Raw genomic sequence first — 14,097 nt, forward strand, 5'->3', positions numbered from 1 at the left:
CAACCCCAAGGATTCCAGCAGGCCAGTCTTCCCTGTTCTTCACTATCTCCCAGAGTTTGCTCAAATTCATGTCCTTGAGTCAGTGATGCTATCTAACCATCTCATCCTCCACCACCCTCTTCTCCTTTTACCTTCAATCTTCCCCAGCATCAGGGTCTTTTCCAGTGAGTCAGCTCTTCACATCAGGTGGCCAAAGTATAGGAGCTTCAGTTTCAGAATCTGTCCTTCCAATGAATGTTCAGGGTTGATTTCCCTTAGGATTGACTGGTTTGATATCCTTGCAGCTCAAAGGATTCTCAAGAGTCTTCTCCAGCATCAAAATTAGAAAGCGTCAATTCTTTGGCACTCAGTCTTCTTTATGGTCCAACTCTCACATCCGGACATGACTACTGGGAAAACCATAGCTTTGACCGTATGGACTTTCATCTGCAAGGCGATGTGTCTGCTTTTTAATATGCTGTCTAGGGTTGTCACAGCTTTTCTTCCAAGGAGCAAGTGTCTTTTAATTTCATGGCTGCAGTCACTGCTGCAGTGATTTTGGAGACCAAAAAAAGAAAATCTATTATTGCTTTCACTTTTTTCCCTTCTATTTGCCATGAAGTGTTGAGACCAGATGCCATGATATTAGTTTTTTGAATGTTGACTTTTAAGCCAGCTTTTTCACTCTCCTTTTCACCCTCACCAAGAGGCTCTTTATTTCCTCCAAATTGAAAAAAAAAAAAAAGAGGCTCTTTAATTCTTCTTCACTTTCTGCTTTCAGAGTGGTATCATCTGCATATCTGAGGTTGTTGATATTTCCCCTGGCAATTTTGATTCCAGCTTGGTACTCATCCAGCCCAGCATTTAGCATGATGTACTCTGCATAGAGGTTAAATAAGCAGGGTGACAACATACAGCCTTGATGTACTCCTTTTCCAATTTTGAACCAGTCAGTTGTTCCATGTAAGGTTCTAACTGTTGCTTCTTGACCCGCATACAGGTTTCTCTGGAGACAGGTTAGGTGGTCTGGTATTCCTGTCTCTTGAAGAATTTTCCACAGTTTGCTGTGATCAACATAGTAAAAGGTTTTAGCGTAACCAATGAAGCAGATGTAGATGTTTTTCTGGAATCCCTTTATTTTCTCTATGATCCAACAGATGTTGGCAATTTGATCTCTGGTTCCTCTGCCTTTTCTAAATCCAGCTTGTACATCTCAAAGTTCTCTAAAAGTAGGAAGGAATACAACTAAAATGACACTTAGTATATTATATACGGTGGTGGTGGTGGTTTAGTCGCTAAGTCGTGTCTGACTCTTTCTGACCCCATGAACTGTAGCCCTCTGTCCAAACTCCTCTGTCCAAGTAATTTTCCAGGCAAGAATACTGGAGAATACTGGAATGGGTATTCATTTCCTTCTCCAGGGGAACTTCCCAACCAAAGGATCGAACCTGGGACACACACACACATACATACATACAAATGAAAAAATTAAGATGAAAAAGCTAAAAGTGGGTACCTCCAGTAGGATGGTAGGATTATGGGTAGTTTTTTTTCTCATTTGTGCCTTTCTATCTATCCCAAATGTTTACAGAAGTCAATAGAACAGCCACTGGGCTGGCTATACTTTCAAAACAGATAATAACAAGTGTTGACAAGGATGTGGAGAAATTGGAACCCTTATACACCACTAATGAGAACGCAAAATGTGCAGTCACTTTAGAAAACAGCCTACAGTTCCTCAGATGATTATAGAATGACCACACTACCCAGCAATTCCACCCCCCAGGTATATTCCCTATAGAAATAGAAATACGTGTTCACATACACACTTGCATATAATGAATGGATCAGCAAAATGAGGCATCTGTCTACGGTGGGATATTATTCAGCCTTAAAAAAGAACGGAATGTTGATACATGCTACAACATGAGTGAAATTTGATGACATGATAAATAAAACGTCAGTCATAAAAGGATAAGTATTGTGTGATTCTGCTTAAATGAGGTACTAAGAACAGGCAAAGTCACCGAGACAGAAAGTAGAATGGTGATTGTCAAGGCTGGTAGGAGGGTAGCATGGGGAGTTATTGTTTAATGGATACAGTTTCAACTGGGGAAGAAAAAGAAAAGTCTGGATACAGGTAGTGGTGGTGGTTGTACAACAATGTGAAAGTACTTCAGACCTCACGCTTCTGAACTGTACGTTCAGAAATGACTAAAATGGCCAATTTTATGTTTATGTCTATTGTATCATAATTTTAAAAATAATTGCCAAAAGCTTTTAAAAGAAGTGGATATAAAAGAATACAGTTCTATAAATGCAAGCAAATTATTTTATACACTTAAAATTCTACAATAATTTTAAACTAGTTAAAGTGGTAAATTTTCATTATGTATACTTTACCACAATGAAGAAAAAAATGGACATGAATGTTCACAGCAGCACTATTCACAGTAGTCAAAAAGTAGGAACAATCCAAATGTCCATCAACTGATAAAGAGATAAACAAAACATAGTCTATCCAGGGAGCTTCCGTGGCTGCCCAGTGGTTAAGACTCCACGCTTCCAATGCAGGGGGCATGGGTTCGATCCCTGGTCAAGGAACTAAGACTCCACATGCCACTAGGTGCAGCCAAAAATATACATATAGTTTGTTCATACAACAAACTGTTATTCAGCAATAAAAAGGAACAATGTACTGATGTATATCACAACACTGATGAAACTTGAAGACATTATCCTTAAGACAAAGGCCATGTACGGCATAATTCCATTTACATGGAATGACAGAATACACAAATCTATCTATAGGAAATGAAAGTGGTGCCTGGGGCTGGGGAACCTTTCTCCTGGGGAGTAAACGTGGAGCTCTGCTGGCTATGTTTCTTTTGGAAATGATGAAAACTTTCTGATTGTGGTGGTTGCACAACTCGGTGAATCTATTAAAAGCCATGAGTTGTATGATCTAAACAGGCAAATTTGGAGGGTACGTGAATTTTGTCTCAATACAAGTGTTACTAAAAACAGTAAATGGGGTGGCGGCGGGAGAAGCAATCTTAAAAGGCATAAGCAATTTTAAATAATTTTAAAATGCTGAAAGGTAGAGACACAGATTCAATAATAAAATCAACCAAAACAAAAATTAAAACATTCAAATCTAGGGCTGATCGCTGTTTGAGACGCCATATTCATAAAATAGCCTTTGGTTTCACAGGGCACTGGGAACTTGCCCGGTACAAGGTTTCTGTGGTCTGAATGTTTGTGTCCCTCCCAATTCATATGTTGAAATCCGAAACCCCAAGTGATGATATTAGCAGGTAGGGGCCTTTGGGAGGTGATTGGATCATGAGGATGAGGCCCTCATGAATCAGATTTAATGCCATATAAAAGACACCCCACAGAGCTCCCTAGCCATATAAATACACAAGAAGACAGGTATCTATGAACCAGAAAGCAAGCCCTCAATAAACCCTGAATCTGCCGGCTCCATGAACTTGTACTTTCCAGCCTCCCAGAATGGTGAGACATAAATTTCCATTGTTGGGGCTTCCCTCGTGGTCCAATGGTTAAGAATCCATCTGCTAATGCAGGGGATACGGGTTCGATCCCTGGTCCGTGAGGATCCCACCTGCTGTGAGGCAACTAAGCCCATGTGCCACAACTACTGAAGCCTTAACTACCTGGGACCCGTGCTCAGCAACAAGAGAAGCCACCACAATGAGAAGTCCCTGCTCTCGGAAACTAGAGAAAGCCCACTGCAGCACCTAAGATCCAGCAAGGCCAAAAATAGATAAACATATAAATAAATACATTTTTAAAATTTCCATTGTTTATAAGCTACCCAGTCTATGGTATTTTGTTCTAGCAGCCTGTAAGGACCAAGAGAGAAGTCAAGTATCATGCAACCATCCTAAGACTAGTCCCAGACTAAAGCTTTCCTGCTTAGGGACTTCCAAGAAAGCTGGCAGAAACAGCAGATTTCCTAGGGAAGAGCACGCGCTCAGGAGGCCTACCCTGGATTGGGACACTGATAAGGTTTTAAAGATGCATGCAGTTTCATATCAAAATCTCATGTGCCTCCACCTTTCAAAAAAAAAAATCCGTATACCCAGATGGGATGGAACAGGGTAGCAGCTGCCTCCTGTGTAAGGCATGGCTCTCACATCTTCCACAGTGTCCCAGCGCCACTCTTACCTGACTCCTGGTGGCTACTTTCACTTGCTTTACCTGCCTGGCCCTGAAGGTGCATCCCAACCCCTCAGTTAAGCTTTCTAATGGCAATGAGGGAGTCGGCTCATCAACTCACCTCTTTGGTTTGAGAGAGAAAAAGAGAGGGGATAAATCTTCCTGTGGCTTCTTTTCTCCTTTAAAAACCGTTCAGCCAGAGCTCTAATACAGAATTGTTGCATTTGCATTCTAGTCATCTTTATGAGCCATCTTCTCATTTAGACCATGAAACCCTGAAATATCCTTAATATTCATATTTAAAACTCTACATATTTTCTAGGCAAATACCTGCCACGCAGTGTTAATCACTCAGTCACGTCTGACTCTTTGCGACCCCACAGATTGTAGCCTACCAGGTTCCATGGGATTCCCCAGGCCGGAATACTGGACTGGGTTGCCATTCCCTTCTCCAGAGGATCTTCCCGATCCAGGGATCAAACCCAGGTCTCCTGCACTTCAAGCAGATTCTTTATCATCTGATATTTTTAAAATCAAATTTAAAAAATGCTCTCCAATTCTTGGCTAAAGTTAAAATGTGAATCAGTAAAGAAAAGGCTTAGTGGGGAGAGAGGCAAGGGACAAAATTCCTCCCTGGAGGGAAAACAAGTCTAGATTTCAAAACTATGGGGAACTGGGTTCCTCGAGCCACCTTGGGCTTGAGCGTGCTACCAGAGCAGGACATCAGTGGTGTTTAGAGGGTACTTGAGACTTCCACCCAGGGCTTCCCTGGTGGTTCAGCTGGTTAAGAAACTTCCTGCAATACAGGAGACCTGGGTTCGATCCCTGGGTCGGGAAGATCCCCTGGAAAACGGGAATGCAACCCATTCCAGTATTCTTGTCTGGAGAATTCCAGGGACAGAGGAGCCTGGTGGGCTATAGTCTGTGGGATCGATCGCAAACAGTCAAGACACAGTCAAGACACCACGAAGTGACTGATACAGTGAGACCCCGCCCTGGTGGTGACCTGTGGCCATTACACTTTGGTTTCAGTTTTAAGCACGTGGCTTAAAAGGGGACTTTCCTCATCAGAGCAGGAAGAGTTGACAACGGGAACAGCCGCACAGCAAGGACACAGGGAGCTGAGTTCAAACAGCTGGCGAGCAATAAGCCTGAGATGCTTGATTGTCCACACAGCTGCCAGCAGCTGGAACCAGCCAGGGGCCCCTGAGATCGGAGATTCAGGACATGATGCAGACCAAACCCTGAGGCTTGTGAAAGCACAGAGCCTTTTATAGGAGGTGGAACAGGAAATGAAAGCTGACATTAGACTGAGCAGCTACGGGTAACACTGAAAAGTTCAGGCCAAGTCCAAGTGAAGAAAGATGCCCCAGGTGGCCTTTCTGCTGCAGGATAAAGGGATCATTGCAATAGATTCACCCAGACCAATAGCTCACCCTCCCGGAGACACAAATTGCCATCCCCTCCCTGTCCTCACCTTAGGAAGAGAAGGAGAGGGGTGTCTTTTAAAAAAAAAAGGAAAACAGACAATATATTGAAATTTTAAGTGATAAAAGTACACACTGCGGGCTTCCTTGGTGGTCCAGTGGTTAAGAATCCTCCTTGTAATGCAAAGGACACTGGTTTGATCCCGGTAGGTCCCAGAAGATCCCACATGCTACGGAGCAACCAAGCCCATGAGCCACAACTACTAAGCCTGTGCTCTAGAGCCTGTACCTCGCAACAAGAGAAGCCACCTCAGTGAGAAGCCAGTGCACTGCAACTGAGTGTAGCCCCCACTTGCTGCAACTATGGAAAGCCGACGTGCAGCAACGAAGACCCAGCACAGCCAAAAATAAATAAATAAATCCTAAAAAATAAAAAGCACACACTGAAACTTCCCTCTCAATGTCCCAGTTCCTCTTCCCAAAAGAACTGTTTCTTTTGTTTCTTCCCAAAGCTAGTTTATACATATACAAGACATATATATATATGATTTATCTTAATATACTTAAATATATTTTTTTTTCTTAAAGGGTAGCTTATTATAACACAGTTCAGACACTTGCTTTTTCACTTCTCAGTGTGTCATGAAGAATGTTCCCAATCAGCACAAATACAGTTCCTCTTCGATTTTATAGTTGCATAGGATTCCTTTGTGTGGTTGTACCATCTCTTTTATTCATGTTGAACATTAAGATTATTTTCAGTCTTTGTTATTACTGACAGTGTTACAGTGAAAAAACCCATGCATAGGTAACTTCTGACGCATACAAAGAAAGGTACATTCCCCAGAAGGGAAAATTCTGGGAAAATTTTTGCTCCTTACTGTCAAATTTACCTACACAAAATCCATGCCAACTTTAACCCCTACTTGCAATTCAGAGCACATGTTTCAGGCAGGAATTGAGATGATTTCAACCCTACTGTGCTGAGAACCTGCCCGGGCAGCTCAGCCCCAGGGGAACAGGGGATTCCTTCCTTCATAAACTCTTCTTTTATGCCTGGAATATTCACAGACATCAAATGCCAGATTGGGTCAGTCTCCCCAACGCTGGCCTGTGAACCCCACAAGAGCTAAAATTGGGCCTTATCCACCTTTGTGGCTCTAGGGTTTGGTCCTGAGCAGGTGATCAATAAATCTTTATTAGATGAGTGAAGAAATAAATAAATTGGGCTCCTATCTTCCATCTAGGAAGAAGAATTGGAAACTGTAGAATAAGGACTACAGCTGTATTAACCTTAAGAGATTTCTTGACTCTACAACTTCTCCATGTTTGAGGGTTTTGTCTTTGCATCTGTATTTCCCTAGAGAGATTAACATTTAAATATCAAAACCCCTCTATTTGGCTGTTGCTGAGTCACATCCTTTATAATAAACTGGTGGAGAGAAGTAAACTGTTTCTCTGAGTTCTATGAGCCACTCTAACTAATTACTGAACCTGAAGAGGGAGGGCTGAACCTGAAGCTGCTGCTGCTGCTGCTAAATCGCTTCAGTCGTGTCCGACTCTGTGTGACCCCATAGACGGCAGCCCGCCAGGCTCCCCCGTCCCTGGGATTCTCCAGGCAAGAACACTGGAGTGGGTTGCCATTTCTTTCACCATGAAAGGGATGAAAGGGAAAAGTGAAAGTGAAGTAGCTCAGTTGTGTCCGACTCTTAGCGACCCCATGGACTGTAGCCTACCAGGCTCCTCCTTCCATGGGATTTTCCAGGCAAGAGTACTGGAGTGGGGTGCCATTGCCTTCTCCGTGAACCTGAAGAGGGAGGGGTAAAAAGCTCTGATGTACAGCTGGTTGGTCAGGCATACAGTTGAGAACCTGGGCCTTGCTACTGGCATCTGAAGTAGAGGCATGCTTGCAGGACTGAACCCTTAACTTGTGGGATCTGACACTAACTCCAGGTAAGTAGTATCAGAATTGAATCGAATCGTTGGACACCCAGCTGGTGTCTGGAGAGCTGGAGAACTGGCTATTGTGAGGAAAATACCCACACACTGTTGTCAGAGAATCCTAAGGAAAAACAGCTTGGGCCTCCCCAACTCCCAAACCAGAAAACCTGGCATGATCTTAGATGCCACACCACACTGCCCACCCTTACCACAAACCCTGCACAATACCTTGTCAAGTTATCCTGATTCAACCTCCCAAATCTCTCTCATCTCCCATCTTTACCTTCTATTCATCGACTTACTTATCCAGTTCAATATTTACTAATTATCTTTTCTGTGCCAGATTTTCTGCCAGGGATTGGAAACCAAAGACTAGTGAGACCTGGCCCCTGCCTGAGAAAGATTTAGGAACAAAAACACAATCATAAAGCAATGAGTTTCATGCAGAAACAAAGAAATGCTTAAGGCCTCATGTAGCCCAGAGTAGGAGGCTGGCGGGGAGTGGTGGGGATATCAGTGATCGTTTCTTTTCTTTTTAAATTATTTATTTATTAACTTTTGGCTGTGCTGGGTCTTAGTTGTGGCATGCAGGATCTTTGTGGTTGCAGAATGAGGGATCTAGTTCCCTAACCAGGGATCAAACCCAGGCCTCCTCCATTGCGAGTGCAGAGTCTTAGTCACTAGACCACCAGAGAAGTCCCTTAGTGAACTTTACTTAGTAGGATGATGTCTGCATTTTACAAGTTTGAAGGAGAACTGGCTATGCCAAGAGAAGGGAAGGGGACATAGTGAGTAGAGTAGGCAGCTTTGAGAATGAACCAGAGGTAAGGGCAGCGTGGACAAGAGATCATTAATGGATCTCCCCACCCATTCACCTCCACCGGAAAATCTCTCTAAAGCTCACATTGGACTTCCTGTCTCCCCTGCTCACAACACTCTGCTAGTTCCCCTTCCTGATCTGTGGCCTCCTCTCAGCCTCACCTCTGTTCATAAAGTTCTCAGGGTGCCCTTGACAGTATTTCCTGTCTCTGGACCTTCACCTCTGCTCTTCTGTCTGCCTGGAATTTCCTGCCCTGCCTTGGTTGATGTGGCGAACCCCTATCCACACTTCAGAGTGTCTCAGCTGTGACTCAGACATGATGTTTTACACACAGATCCCCTCCCACTTGCGCTCATCTCTGGAGTGCACGTGTTCCGGTACTGCGAACCTCACTCATTCACGAGTTCTCCTTCCTGCTCCAGCTGCGGGGGTACAAGACCTTCTGCACCCATTGGCTGGCCCACAGCAATTCTTCAGTGAATGAGGAAACAAACGAGGGCTTCTGACCAGTGAATGTGCAGCTGATGACCCAGAAAGTGAAGCTGCTGGAACATTCCTGAGACCATTTAAACCTAGAAGAGGTTCCATGTCAGGAGGAGGTGGGGGCGCGTCATGCTGACTAAAGGAGGCCTGAGCTGAGGCTGACACCTCGGTCTTCAGCCCTGCCTCACCACCTGGCTCCAGACACAGACTGGTGCCTTCCTAAAAAGGTTCTGATCTGTCTTCTCAACCAACCTGCCTCCTCTCTGTCCATGGATCCCTGTAGACTCTCATGTATAACCATGAGATGCCATGCCTTAGACATACTGCGTAATGGAGATTGTGTAGTTACTACAGTTATGAAACTTGTTCTATTTTATGTAGCATACAAATGTATTTGCATTATGACTAAGACTAGTAAAATTCTTTTGTTTAAAAAAAAAAATCCCCATTGAATTTTACTTAATTACAAAAGCAAAGCTCTCTCAGTGCACAACTTTCAACAAAGTCAAGAGGGCCTTCCCTAGCAGTTCAGGGGTTAAGACGCTGAGCTTCCACTGCAGGGGCATGGGTTCAACCCCTGGTCAGGGAACTAAGATCCTGCATGCCAGGATATGCAGTCAAAAACAAATAAATAAATACATAAAGTCAGGAAAAGAGCTCCTCTGTTTTAACATCCCACTTCCCCAGTCCTAATCACCAGGTTCAACAACTATTAACAGTGGGTGTGTGTCTTGGAGACTTTCTGACCCACACAAAGGTGTGTGCAATTTTACCCCCTCTCCCCACAAAAATATGCATGTATATATTTAAATAACTTGATGGAAATCTTTGTCAAAACACCTAATTCTATTTGATTCTCTTTAATGGCACATAGCCACATATCATATCAGACTGTCAGCAAACCGTGAACTCCAGGCAAAGACAGCCCAGCACCTAAATAAAGCTTTACTGGCATACAGGCAAGCCCATTCATTTACATATTGTTTGTGGCGGGCTTTACACTACAGTTGCTGAGATGAACAGTTGCATCAGAGACTCTATGGCCCACAAAGCCTAAAACATTTCTATCTGGTCCTTTGCAGAAAAAGTGTGCCAAGGAATTCCTTGGTGGTCCAGAGGTTAGGGCTCCATGCCACTGCAGAGAGCACTGGTTCTATTCCTGGTTGGGGAGCTAAGATCCTGCAAGCCATGCAGCGTGGCTAGTAATAATACTGATAAATAATAATAATAATAAAGGGTCTCTGAGTTGACAGACCAAGTGGATGGCATGAAAGGATTCTGGGATTAGGAGTAATTGCCAAAGTCCTTGAGATCTTGTTTTCATGAAAAAGAACCAGGACACCCACCAAAAAGCATCAAAGCACCCTCCAGGGGCCAGGATTAGGTGAAAACTCAGGGATATAAGACAATGAAAAAGAGATACTAGCAACTCTTAGAGATGATGGAACTCTGGCCTACTCTTGGAGATGATGGAACATAATAGAGCCCAAAAAAAGAAGGAAAGAAAAAGAAAGTTAGCAATTACCAACTCTACACCAGACATGCAAGCTGAATACTCTATATACAGGCATGGTGTTCCAAATATTAAATAACCATTATGGCATGGACATCAACCAATCAGAACAGACACAGACCTTGCTGTTGTTAGTTGTCTAGTCACTAAGTTGTGTCCAACTCTTTGTGACCCCATGGACTGAAGCAAGCCAGGCTTCCCTGCACTTCACTATCTCAAGGAGTTTGCTCAAACTCATGTCCATTGAGTCAGTGATGCCATCCAACCATCTCATCCTCTGTCACCTCCTTCTCCTCCTGCCCTCAATCTTTCCCAGCATCAGGGTCTTTTCCAATTAGTTGGCTCTTCACATCAGGTGGCCATAGAATTGCAGCTTCAGCTTCAGCAAAAGTCCTTCTAATGAATATTCGGGGTTGATTTCCTTTAGGATTGTTGGTTTGATCTTGCAGTCCAAGAGACTCTTGAGAGTCTTCTCCAGCACCACAATTCAGAGCATCAGTCCTTCGGCACTCAGCCTTCTTTATGATCCAGCTCTCACATCCGCACATGACTACTGGAAAAATCATAGCTTTGACGATACAGAACTTTGTCAGGAAAGTGATGTCTCTGCTTTTTATGCTTTTATGCTTTTTATTGTTTAATATGTTTTTTAATATGTCTAGGTTTGTCATAGCTTTTCTTCCAAGGAGCAAGCATCTTTTAATTTCGTGACAGACCTTATTCATCTATAACTGGCATCACTGACCAGTGTGAGCTGTTGAATATCACACTATCCATATTAACTCCAAATTTAATCCCCCCAGTAATATGCGACCTGACAGCCAAGAAAAGCAACCTTGAGGAAAAATATCAACCCACACAAAACTCCTCTTCCTTCCAAGAAGCCTCAGGGATAATCCCTTCCCCTCAGACTACCAATGAAGCAATTATCAGAAGTTGTGCACAGTTTCAGACGGTACTGGGGAATATAAATAAATGTGTGTAGAGTTAAAGTTATACTTTGTTATAGGTATTTCCCCACAGACAATACACTAACAGCCAATAAATGTATGAAAAGATGCTCAACATCACTGGCAATTAAAGAAGTACAAATCAAAGCCACAGTGAGTATAGCTTTACACTCACTAGGATGGCTCTAGCAAAAAGATGCACAATGACAAGTGTTGGTAAGAATGTGTGGACACTGGAACCCGCATATACTGATGACAGGAACATTAAACTGTGCGGCCACTGTGGAAAAGTTTGGTAGTTCCCCAAAAAGATAAACCTAGAACTACCTACCATAAATGACCTAGAAAGCCTACTCTTGGGTATATACTCAAGACACATAAAAATGTGTTCACTCACCAACTTGTACACAAATGTTCATAGTAGCATTATTCAAGTAGCCAAAAGGTGGAAGCAACACAAACATCTAAAAATGTATGAATGGGTAAACAAAATGTGATATATCCACATAATAGAGTATTATTCAGCCATAAAGAGAAACATTTCAGTTCAGTTCAGTCGCTCAATTGTGTCCGACTCTTTGCGACCCCATGAATTGCAGCACGCCAGGCCTCTCTGTCCATCACCAACTCCCGGAGTCTACCCAAACCCATGTCCATCAAGTCGGTGATGCCATCCAACCATCTCATCCTCTGTCGTCCCCTTCTCCTCCCGCCCCCAATCCTACCCAGCATTAGGGTCTTTTCCAATGAGTCAACCCTTCGCATGAGGTGGCCAAAGTATTGGAGTTTCAGCTTCAACATCAGACCTTCCAATGAACACCCAGGATTGATCTCTTTTAGGATGGATTGATTGGATCTCCTTGCAGTCCAAGGGACTCTCAAGAGTCTTCTCCAACACCACAGTTCAAAAGCATCAATTCTTCGGCGCTCAGCTTTCTTCACCGTCCAACTCTCACATCCATACATGACCACTGGAAAAACCATAGCCTTGACTAGATGGACTTTTGTTGGCAAAGTAATGTCTCTGCTTTTAAATATGCTATCTAGGTTGGCCATAACCTTCCTTCCAAGGAGTAAGCGTCTTTTAATTTCATGGCTGCAATCACCATCAGCAGTGATTCTGGAGCCCAAAAAAGTAAAGTCTGACACTGTTTCCACTGTTTCCCCATCTATTTCCCATGAAATGATGGGACCAGATGCCATGATCTTAGTTTTCTGAACGTTGAGCTTTAAGCCAACTCTTTCACTCTCCTCTTTCACCTTCATCAGTCCTGATGCTACAACATAGATAAGACTTGAAAACACTGTGCTAAGTGAAAGAACAGACACGAAAGGCCCCACACATATTGTATGATTCGATTTCTACGAAATGTCCAGAATAGGCAAATCCAGGGACTGGAAGTAAATTACTGGTAGGGGGCTGAGGGGAGGGGGAATGGAGAGTGACCGCTAATAGACTCAGGGTGATGAAATATTCTAGAATTAGATAGTGGAGATGGTTGCACAATTCTGTGAATAAGTAAAAACTAGTAGGTTCGCCCTTTAAAATGGTTAACTTCTTGGTATGTGAAAGAAATATTTTAACAGCTACACATTGTTAGATCAATAGACTTCACTGTAGATTTGCCTTAACTGTTCATGCCAGAGATCTCCCTGTGCAAGAGAGAATTTTGGTACATTCCACCTGAACCTTCAGTCCCGCTAATCCTGCTAGTTCCTTTATGAAACCAAGCTCCGTGCTCAGCCCTGCTACTAAAGGGGCCTGATTCAGCCTCTGGTTCTCCCTCCCGTGGGCCCCACGTCACACACATCAGACCCAGCCCTCTGGCTTTCTTCCTGTACATAGCATCCTACTCAGCCAGGCTGCCACTCTGGTGGGGACAAAAGTTAGACCCACTCCAGGACGGGAAATAACCTTATTAAAGAAAGAGACAGAGGGACTTCCCTGGCAGCCCAGTGGATAAGACTCTGTGCTTCCAAACCAGGGGGCCTGGGTCTGTTCCCTGATCAGGGAATTAAGATCCCACATGCCACAAGGCATAGCCAAAATAAATTAAAAAATAAATAAATAAACATGATTCTAACATATGAACAAGGTCAATTTAAAAAAAAGAAAGAGAGACTGAGAGAGAGATTGAAGGGGGCGAGGGAAATGGAGAGGAGGAGGGAGGCAGGGAAGGAAGGTCCCAGGTTACTGGAAGCTAGATCTTGCTATGACTCATTTACTTATCTGATTTGTTGGATATTTTCTTCTGTATTTTCTCTTTCCTTCTCTCCCTTGAACCCATTCATCCATCCATTCTGCATCGTTCTTATGGTCCAGGCACAGAACCAGGTCTTGAGGAAGCTGTATGTGCTCTGTTTCAGGTTTGCTCTTCCCTTTGGTGAAGCTTCTCCTCCTTCTCTCTCTCTCTTTTTGAACTTGCACCCCCTGCATTAGAAGCACTGAGTCTTAACTATTGGACCACAAGGGAAGTTCCTCCTCCTTCTCAGTTATTCCCAGCTCACGTCCAGGCTGACTTTCCCCAGTGGCCACGTGGCCTCAATAGTGGTCTTTCTTCGTTCCTGGAATCTGTCAGCAATGCCTCAGCAACACCTGACAACCCGAAGCCCATTCCTCCTGTCTTCCTATTTCAAGGCCCATGTTCACTGGAGTCCTGATTCCTGACTAAGAGACACCCCTTGCCCACAGTCTATTTACAGTGAAAGAAGCCAGGGAATGTTAGGCGCTCTGCAAGCCACAGCTCCTCACACTGTCCAAGGTCATCAGGGGAAAGACAATTAAGAACCTTCAGTCTT

The sequence above is a fragment of the Giraffa tippelskirchi genome, chromosome 4 (genome assembly GCF_054371585.1).
Source record: "Giraffa tippelskirchi isolate mGirTip1 chromosome 4, T2T-mGirTip1v1.2.pri, whole genome shotgun sequence".
NCBI classification, from domain to species: domain Eukaryota; kingdom Metazoa; phylum Chordata; class Mammalia; order Artiodactyla; family Giraffidae; genus Giraffa; species Giraffa tippelskirchi.